This window comes from Chrysochloris asiatica, unplaced genomic scaffold, assembly GCF_000296735.1.
Source record: "Chrysochloris asiatica unplaced genomic scaffold, ChrAsi1.0 scaffold00013, whole genome shotgun sequence".
Classification (NCBI taxonomy): Eukaryota; Metazoa; Chordata; class Mammalia; order Afrosoricida; family Chrysochloridae; genus Chrysochloris; species Chrysochloris asiatica.
The window spans coordinates 17567075-17577907 of record NW_006408531.1 but is presented as its reverse complement, the minus strand read 5'-3'; the positions used below and the strand labels follow the sequence as shown (position 1 = coordinate 17577907).

Here is a 10833-nt window from a genome sequence, read left to right as displayed (position 1 = left end):
TTGGAAGAAGTGCAGCCAGAGTGCTCCTTGGAGGCCAAGATGGCTAAGCTTTGTCTCTCATACTTTGGACATATTGTCCGTAGGAAACAGTCGCTGGAGAAGGATGTCATACTGGGTAAGGTGGAGGGACAGAGAAAAAGAGAAAGACCCCTAATGAGATGGATTGGCCAGGTGGCATCAATGATGGACTCAAGTGTGGCAGCGGTAGTGAGGTTGGCCCAGGATCAGACATTGTTTCCTTCTGCTGTGCATGGAGTCACTATGAGTCGGTTCCGACTCGATGGCACCTGACCATCTAGTTGGTTCCGACCCATAGTGACCCTGTGTAGGGTTTCCAAGGAATCAATTCTTGGAATTAATTGTGGTGGATTTGCTGGTGGATTTGAACAACCAATCTTGCTGTTCAAGCTGACCTTAAGTCCAGTGCATTAACCCACAGTACCACACCAGGACTCCGTTAGATATAGCTTACTACAATTAACAAAAAAGAAAACAGGAAAAAAATTGCTCTGTTATTTGGATAATTTATATGCAAATAATATCAACAAGAGTAAAACGATATCCTGCCAGGCTTTGTGCCTACTGGATCTTCAACCAGTAAGTTTATTTGCTTAGATATCTGTATCACTCTCATTTCTGCTAAGTCTCTGTTGCAATGTCACCTTCTCAGTGAAGCCTCTCCTGATGCCCTGGTCTAATGGAAACCCTCGTCACCACTCGTACTTTATTTTCCACCATGACTTTTATCACTTCCTAGGATATGATTTTCTTGCTCATTTTATTTATGGTCTCTTGTAATTTCCATTTGTCCTAAAGGGGTGCTTGACACATAGTAGGCATTCAATAAATATTTGTTGAATGGATATACTTTTTAATCCTTTAATAATTGAAAATTAGAATAATAGATTCTTCCCAACTTGAACTGTTAGAAATGAAGGAGATAGAAATTCATCATGCCAAAATGTTGTGGTTTAACATGTGTGTTTGTTTCTCCTAGCATTTTATTCCTTCAAAACCCTGAGTGTTGGAGTACTGAAATGACTGAAAAAGACAAAAAGGAAAGGTGCTCCTAAACCAATTCTCATTCGTGGCAATCCCCTCTCCCTGTGTCAGAGTAGAACAGTGCTTAGTAGAGTTTTCAGTGGCTGATTTTTCAGAAGTAGGTCACTGGATCTGTCTTCGAGTAGACTTGGACCTTTAAGTTACAAGCAAGCATGGTAAGCATTTGGATCACACAGAGAGATGAACTCAGAATAGCTGTTGCCTCCATAAATGACTTCTCTAGTGGCCAGACTGTGACTTTGTTTGATGTTGAACTCACTGGCCTTATAATTCAATACAAAGTTTTTATTTGCATAAAGATAAAGTGTTTAGGCTATTGTCTTTTATCAAATATGCTATTAGAAAAAAATGATTAACTTTGAGATGTTTTTACTTTTCAGACTCTGACGATAACAGAGTTCTGGTGTGGGGCTATAGGATAAGCACTGGACTGCTACTCACAAGATCAGTGGCTGGAACCCACCAACCACTCCTAGGAAACCCTATACAGGATTGCTATGAGTCAGTATCAACACGTTAGCACTTAACAGGAACATGGCTATAAAACAATATCTGTCCAGAAAAAAATGATTTTCATGAACTCAAGCTCAAATCAAGAAATCATCTGTATTTTTCCAAGAACTGTAATTACATTTTCTTTCTCCATCTAAGGCACATTATATACTAGTGCTTTTCAATCATGGTTGCATGTCATAACGAGGAACTTAAAAAATAAAATATCAGTGCAAGGGTCTCCCTAACGGTCTGAGCATTCAATGTTTCCCAGGCTCCCCAAGTGTCTCTAATATGCTTAAGTCAAATTCTGCCTAAATAGAAGTATCATGAATTGAGTGGTGTTCGTCCTGGGCGCAGACAACAAACTAAGTGTGGCTATTTTACGATCAGTGTAATTTATAAGGACAGCATAAGAAGTAATTTCTGGCCTAGGTTAAACAACAGATATTGCTACGTTGGAGAAAAGAGATGTTCTTAATATTGTTCATTGGAAATTACACTATATTCCTTAGTATGATTTCCCCCTCAAGCTTACCTCCAAAAAGATACTTGACAAGAAAAAAAAAAAAAAAAAAAATGGGGGTCTGGATTTGATGTACAATTCTAGGGGAAATGTCTCTGCTGTATTCTTATCCAGAAGCTGTACCAGTTTCCAGGTCAATGTGATGCTATGATTTGCACTATGCCACATTTCTCAATGTTTAATTTTCTTTTGGGAAAAGCATCTGATATTAAATCTTCCTATAACACTTTATTCATAAAACCTGAATGGTCAAATGCAATTGTCAAAAAAATACACAGCTTCTACTTTTTGTGGTGAATGAAACTAGTCATCTCCATTTAGACATTCACTGGTTTTCTCAAGCAGCAGGTTAACTGTACAACGTTTCATGTTCTAAAGGCTAAAATAGCTCTTGTATGCCTTGGCTTGCACCGAGAATGCTTCTGCAAAACCAGTTAATAATTCAGCTATTTATCCCCAGAGTTCGGGATGTTGAGTTAATTTTTTATAGATGTTACCAGATGTGCTGGAAAACTCACTCATAACAGGTCCTGCCAATATATATAATATATATATATATATATATATATATATATGTGTGTGTGTGTGTATATATATATGTGTGTGTATATATATATATATATATAGTATATACATATATTTATATTTTTAATTTCATTTGACATTTCTTGTATTTGATCTGAAACACATGCTAAACACAATGCCTGACAAGTATAAAACACAATTTTTGTATAAGAAGAAACACTGTAAATACATCCTTGACACTTTAGAATGGTGGAGATAGAAGGTTTCTATTCTGAAACTGGGTTAGCATTTAGCCAAGTTAATCATACTCAGATAATGATTCTTTATCCGATATGTCTTTGGTCTTCAGTTGGTAGGTTAGTAGGCCCATGGAGAAACAAATGAGAGAATGTCCAGGGAATGAAAACCATCTGTAAATCATGTAGAGAACTGGATAGTTTTACCAAAGGCTGAGTTTCGGCTTTAAGAGGTGCAGGATCTGATCTCAGCCAGGTCCCTCAAGTTCTTAACTTCTGGGAAGCCAGAAGACTAACCATGTGAGTCTGCGAGCTTTCCAAGAAGATCCTTCATTATAGTTGCTCTTCTTCGTAGGTATTTTCCATGGCATTTTCATGTGTTTTCTCTAGGTATTTTGGCAGGACATGATATGCAGCTTTCCTTTCTGTCTATATTTTTCTTTTTCTACTTATTTTTCAGAGGACTCTATTTCAATATTCCAAGTCATCACTAGTATATTTTATCCTTACTTGAATGGAATTTTATTCTATCATTCCTTTGGTCCAGATCCAGTCTTAGAGATCCTATAATATTTATGAAATATAATTATGACTGCAGTCTGGTCAAAGATCAAACAGCTGGGTCTGACATTTCAGACAAAAGGCTGTCAATGAGTAACAAATGGTGCTCCCTTTGTTGTTGTTGTTAAGTGCTGTCAAGTCAGTTCTGACCCATAGCGACCCTGTATAGGTTTTCCAAGGAGTGGCTAGTGAGTTTGAACCACCAACCTTGCAGTTCAAATGGTTTTACAGTCTGGCGCATTAACCCATAGTGCCACACCAGGACTCCTCGTGCTCCCTTTGGTTGGTTGGTTATGTGCCTTGGAGTCGATTATGACTCATAGTGACCCTGTATACAGTTTCCAAGGAGCGGCTGGTGAGCTTGAACTGCTGACCTTGCAGTTCAAATGGTTTTGCAGTCTGGCACATTAACCCACGGTGCCACACCAGGACTCTCTGTGTTCCCTTTGGTTGGTTGGTTATGTGCCATGGAGTCGGTTCTGACTCATAGCGACCCTGTACAGAGTTTCCGAGGCTGTAACTCTTCACAGGAGCAGAAAGCTTCATTCTTCTTCTGCGGAATAGCTGCTAGTTTCGAACTGCTGACCTTGCTGTTCGCAGCCCGATTCGTAACCACTACACTAGCAGAGCTCCTGTGCTCCCTTTGTTGTTTGTTGTTGTTAAGTGCCGTCGAGTCGGTTTTGACCCATAGCGACCCTGAACAGAGTTTCCGAGGCTGTAAATCTTTATGGGAGCAGATCGCCTCATCTTTCTCCCGCGGAGCAGCTGGTAGTTTCGAACTGCTGTCCTTGCAGTTCGCAGCCCGATTCGTAACCACTACGCTACCAGAGCTCCCTTTAGGTGCCACAAAAAAGAAAGTAAATACCGTTGAAATGTGGTTTTGAAGGTTTCCTAGACCTGAAACATCAGGCATTTTAACTCATATTTATTTCTGAATAATAATTACAAATGGTATTTTATGGAGTGTTTACAATGGGCCAGGAAGATTTATTATCTCTTCATTTCAGTAAACTCTCAGATTCTCTGGGCATTTGTGTGTGTGTGTGTCAGAGGGTGGGGGAAGTAATGACAAGTTAACCTTTACATGATTTTTTAATTGCTTAGCCTTCAGAGTGAAGAAAATACAGAACTCCTGAATATTTGCCATGTAAAAAAAAAGGAATATTCTGTTGTTACAAGATGTGAATTGCTCAGAATCTTTACCTGAGCAACCCAGAATCTTAATATGATCTGTCCTGATTAAAATTTAATGGACCGGTTTAATCTATCCCTCACCCATATCACTTAGAATCACATGGGATACTGTAAATATACATTTTTATGAATTTAAATAACACATAACTATATACTTAATAGATACAATTTAGACACATTAAACTGTTATTTAAGATTAAATGCCTAGTATTATGTACTATTTAAAATGCACCCTAGTGGCAAAGTGGCTAAATGCTTGGATGTAAACCCATCAGCAGCTCTGTTGGGAGAAAAAAACTGGTGATTTCCTCCCCTAAGATTGTTGTTGTGTTGTTAAGTGTTGCAGAGTCAGTTCTGAGTCAGAGTGAGCCTGTATAGGATTTCTGAGTAGTTGCTGGTAGGTTTGAATCGCCAGTCTTGCGTTAGCAGTCTAGTCTATGCTACAGTACCATACCACTGGACTCCAACTTGGAAACCTTGGAAATGTATGGGGCAGTTCTACTCTGTCCTATAAGATGACTATGAATTGAAATTGGTTCAATGCACACAACAGAAACTGGTTTAACATAGTACATCTTGATGTTAAGAAACATCGATTCCAGCTGTTTCCACCATCTTGGAGTTTGTGGAGGCCTGCTGGGAACAGGACTGCAAAGTCAGCATTTTGTCTGGAAGGTTAGGGTCCAAGGCCATTTTTTGCTGGTTATACATGGGGTCTCCTGAACCTACGGGAACATACAGCTCTTCTTAAAACTGAAGGTGTTTATGCTCGAGATGAAACCGAATTCTACTTAGGCAAGAGATGAGCTTATGTGTACAAAGCAAAGAACAATACAGTTAATCCTGGCGGCAAACCTAAAACTAGAGTAATCTGGGGAAAGGTAACTCGCGCCCATTGACACAGTGGCCTGGTTAGGGCTAAATTCTAAAGCAACCTTCCTGCTAAGGCCATTGGACACAGAATCTGTGTGATGCTGCATCCCTCAGGATTTAAATTTGCTGTAAATGAATAAAATTGTGGATTTGTTAAAAAAAAAAAAAAAAAAGCAACATCAATTCCAAATAAATTACAGTGCCATGTTTCTGTAGTTAGCATATTCAAAAATATAGTCCTTCTCAATATTAGACCATTTAGATATATGCATATCGGGTGGACACTTACTGAACACTTTTAGTACACTTTTCTATGTGATTTTCCATGAACTAACTCACTTTATGCTCCCAACGTTCTTATGAGGAAGATATCATTATTATTATTTTGACCATTTTACAGATGAGAAAACTAAAGTAACTTGGGAAAGGTAAGCACAGCTGGCAAGTCTAGGCTTTTAATCACTGTACCACACTACTTCCAGATATGTACATATATGAAGTCAGATCACAGATGCTATAATTATTGTACATATAATAAATGTGTATACTAATAAAATTTAATAATTGAATATTTTCTTTTAGATTCATTTATTTCTCTCTCTCTTTTAAGGTTTTTATTGTGGATTGAGTGAAAGTTTACAGGGCAGATCATCAGTTTAACATTCAACAAATCATACACTTTCTTTCATTACAATGATTATAATCCCCTCCCTGTACCATCAGTTAACAGTATTTCTCTCTATTCACTTTAGCTCTTTTAAAATAACAAAACAAAACAAAAAAACAACAAAAACACTCAGGCATATATAATAACTTACACCACCAAAGAGCACATTCTGCAAGTCTGCCTCCTGGCCACCAGCTCTTAGTCCCTCTCTTCACATGAATCTAGAGTCCTCAGCTGCTCCCTCTCTCCATGTCCCCATCTCTGCCTCCATCTCTGGTATCGCTGCTTCTCTGGATAAGGTCCCGCATTCCACTTGTGCTCTTCTCCCTTGATGGTCCTAAGGTCCACTGTTTGTGGACTATAAGGTTAACTACTCCCCAGTTTTTGTTACAAAACTTCTACCTTTATATTTTTCTTTTTAAGACTTATTTCCAACTTATTACTCTATTTGAAAGAGAAAAACAGAATTCATTCTTGATCGCTCAGTAATAATTTGCTTCCCCAAATATACTCACTACTATTGAGTTGATTCCAACTTATTGCGATTCTATATAGGGTTTTTGAGACTATAAATCTTTACGGATGCAGACAGCCTCATCTTTCTTCCTCAGAGAAGCTGGAGGGTTTGAACCACTGACTATGAGGGTAGCAGACCAATACCTACACCACAGCACCATCAGACTCCTTCCTAAAATATATCTAGTTGTTGTTTAGTGCCGTCAACTCCATTTTGACTCATAGCAACCCTGTATAGGGTTTCTGAAGATCAGCTGGTGGGTTTGAACATCCAACCTTTTAGTTCACTGCCCAGTGCTGATCCTATGGTGCCAGCTGGGTGATGATTAACAAGAGTTGCCCTTACAAGGACTAGATGCTCAATAAGGCTGGAGGGCAGCACACGAGACAAAATCATTTATGCAATTCTCCTAGAGAAGAGCAGAACTTCGGCTCCTGATTATATGGAAAACTGCCTCACAAATCACTGAGGCAGATCCTGATGGAGGACAGTCTGCTGATTTATCACCACATGCCCCAAACCATCCAAGCGACTTGTTGCAAACCTGAAGTGGAAAATGCTTTCCTTATATATAGTACATATTGCATACTTTCTCTTTTCTGAACACATGTAAATACAAAAGGTTAGTGAATCTTTGATTAGAATATTCATTTCTGAACATAAAATTGTATTTATAATAATATGCAGAACTAATTTTTTAAGCTGGCAATAGCAAGTGGAAAGAATTCAGTCAAACTGTTATTCTCTTGGGTTTCTCTTTGTATTTAAATTCTTAAGCATTTTTTGAAAGTCATTATCAATGTATTTTATGAGTATTTATCTCATTTACTTCACTTCAAGTAATGTTCTCATATCAAGTGTTCCTACCAAATGAAAAATGAATAAGTGAGGCTATAATCCCATCCTTTCAGTGTAGGACTATGGATGAATTTGAATGCATGTGCACCCTACCTACAACCTCCAATTTTAGAGCTTGGCTGGATTTGCGCAAAGATACGTCTTTCTAGCTTAGTTAGGTAAGTCTAGGAGTTCTGGTAGCGTAGTGGTTATGAATCGGGCTGCTAACCTCAAGGTCCGAGTTCAAAACTACCAGCTGTTCCGTGGGAGAAAGATGAGACTTTCTGCTCCCGTAAAGATTTGCAGACTCGGAAACACCGTGCAGGATCACTATGAGTCGGACCCATCTTCACGGTACTTAACAAAAACAACAACAAGTCTCTGTATCACAATTCTATGATAGGTTCATTCTGTGTCACTGAAAAAAAGTGAATAAGGAGTAGTGTCCAAGCTCTCTTATGAGGAATTTTTTTAAAAGTCCAATGGACCTGGATCATCAGTTCAATTGCATAGTTTCCCCATAGACTTGGCACTCTCTGAAAGTAAATGAAAATCCACATGCCATGGCAATACTTTGTTGAATTTACCAAAGACCAATACAGAATTTGCCAGACAAGGTTACTTTCGGCTACTATTTCTGAAGGCCTGACCCTTTAGAGAGATTGATGAACTCCAAACTGCAGACCTGGGTATATTGCAATCATTTTCAGCCTGTCTTGTCCCTCCTCCCTGTGTCACCTTGTCCCAGCCCCCCCCCCAAAAAAAATAAAGAGAAACAAGAAACTTTGGATTTAAATATAATCCATGCAGAAATAGTTCAAAGTGTTTGTAAAAACTCTAAATTTGCTCAATCTTGCAGATGCCAAACTTATCTGGCATAGTTATTATATTAGTATTATGTAGCCAAGTTCTGATTTTTTTCTTTTCTTCTCCTATTTTTTTTCTTGGCCAGAAATCTACTAGAAAAACACAAAACTAAAAAAAATCCATCCAAGATTAAATAGAAGAAAAGCATGAAATAGAGGAGCAGTAAGCCTTGTGTGGTGTTGTAGGGTAAAGCACAAGGTTGGTGTTTCAAACTCACCAGGCACTCCTTGGAAACTCTATACAAAGTAGTACTTAACAACAATGTGAAACCAATCAGTTGTATTAAAAGCAAATCCAGCAGTTGAAAAAAAAAAAAATCAGTAATTTGTTTTTAGGTGCCATCGAGTCAGGACAACAGAAGGAAATACTGCCCTGTCCTGTACCAACCTCACATTTCTTGCTACGTTTGAGCCCATGGCTGCTGACACTGTGCCAATCCATCTTGTTGGGAGTCTTTCTCTTTTTCACTGACCTTCCATTTTAACAAATAAGAATAAACAGGAACTAGTCCTTTCTGATAACATGTTGAAGTCTGGGTATCCTGGCTTCTAAGCAACATTCTGGCTGCTACTTCTTCCAACATAGATTTGTTTGTTCTGGCAGTCCATGTACTTTTAATATTCTTTCACTAATAGGATTTTTAAAATGATTAATAGTAAATGATAAATAAAAATAATAATAAAAATAAAAATGAATAAATGCAGAATGACGTGAAAGAACTAGCTGGTAGGCAAATTTAACTACAAGATGTGAATTTCTGGGGTCCATGTGTAAAGACTGATGTGGAGGACTTCATTCATAATGATTTAGAAGACAACCACAAAGATGGCAAAGTGACTCAAGTGTTGGAAAACAGGACCAATGAGGAAAGATAAATAGGGCTGTTAATAATTTTCTTGACGAGAAGGCCAGATGCCAATTAAGTATTTCATTGAGCTTCTGGAGAAATTTTTATATAAGGAGATGATTAGGTATTTGCACTAAGTATAATGTAAAAGGAAATAGTGTGAGTTTGAAGTCTTTGGTCACACAGAGCAAGGCTATTAAATGTCCAAATGAGTTGTAATTTGAGGATTTGCAATGTTCTTTTAAAAAAACAAAACTGCTGCAATCAAGTTGATTTGGACTCATCATGACCGTTTGTAAGATAAAGGAAGCAGACAGCCTCATCCTTTATCTGTAGAGTGGCTTGTGGGTTCAAACTGCTGACCCATGGTTAGCAAGCAGTCCAATGCTTACCCAAAAGCACCCACCAGACTTCTTTAGAGCTGTGGAAAGTGAGATAACTTCTTCTTTGTGTGGCTTTGCCTGAAAGTGAGGGATGTATTATGTGAACTTCCATGTCCCTTCCAAATCTGAGATTAAGGTCCCTGGAGATCACCGTCCTGTAGTTCAGTGAGTTACTATAAACTCTGGAACCAAATTAGCTGAACATAGTAAAGGAGAGGAGAAAGCAACTAGGATTGAGAGGAAAATGTAGCTCCAAACCTTGTTGAGGGGAAATACACACACACACACACACACACACACACACACATAAAAGAAGCCCTGGTGGCACAGTGGGTTAAGTGTTGGGTTGTTAACTGTAAGGCTGCTGGTTCAAACCCATAAGTTGCTACACAGAAGAAAGATGAGGCAGCCCGCTTCTTAGAAAACCTAAGAAACAGCTCTACTCTGTCCTATAGTGTTGTCATGAGTCAGAATCAACTCCATGGCAGTGGGTTTGGTTTGGTTATGTGGAGTATTGGTGTGGTGCTATAGGGTAAGCACTGGATTGCTTACCACAAGGTTGGTGGTTCAAACCCTCGAGGCAGCTTTGAATAACTCCTTGATAGTTACCTTGTATAGAGTTTTCGAGGCTTTAAATCTCTATGGAAGCGAATGCCTCATCTTTCTCCTGAAGAGTGTCTAGTGGGCTTGATCTGCCAACCTTGTGGTTTTCAGTCCAGTGCTTATACAACAGAGCCACTTCTGTAGGATATTAAAAGATAATGGAATTTTTCTATGAACTTTTTGAAGATACATCATATACGTATGTTGTTGTTGTTAAGTGCCATCAAGTCGGTTCTAACTCATAGCGACCATGTATAGAGTTTCCAAGGAGCAGCTGGTGGGTTTGAACTGCCAACCTGGTCATCAATCTAGAACTTATCTTACAGTGCCACACCAGAACTCCACATGTTGTTATTGTTAAGTGCTGTTGAGTTGGTTCTGACTCATAGCGACCTTGTACAGTGTTTCCGAGGAACGGTTGGTGAAGCTGAACTGCTGATCTTATAGTTCAAACTGACCTTTCAGTCCAGTGCATTATCCCACAGCCATTTGTTCCACCCAGGGACTCTCAAATAAAGACAGAAATTAGTTTATATATATATATAAACTATATATCTCCGGTAGCAAGGTCAGCAGTTCAAAACTACCAGCTGTTCCTCGGGAGGAAGATGAGGCTTTCTGCTCCCGTAAAGATTTACAGTCT

At 38.7% G+C, this 10833-nt stretch overlaps 1 protein-coding gene and 1 pseudogene across 1 annotated transcript in view; one reads left to right on the top strand and one right to left on the bottom strand.

Annotated features, from left to right (window-relative positions):
• LOC102818187 overlaps window positions 1-5609 on the top strand; it is an 11775-nt pseudogene extending 6166 nt beyond the window's left edge.
• The window catches only part of LOC102820569 (serine/threonine-protein kinase Sgk1-like), a 211846-nt gene that overhangs the window by 70903 nt on the left and 130110 nt on the right, over window positions 1-10833 (bottom strand). The gene's annotated exons all lie outside the window — the stretch shown is intronic.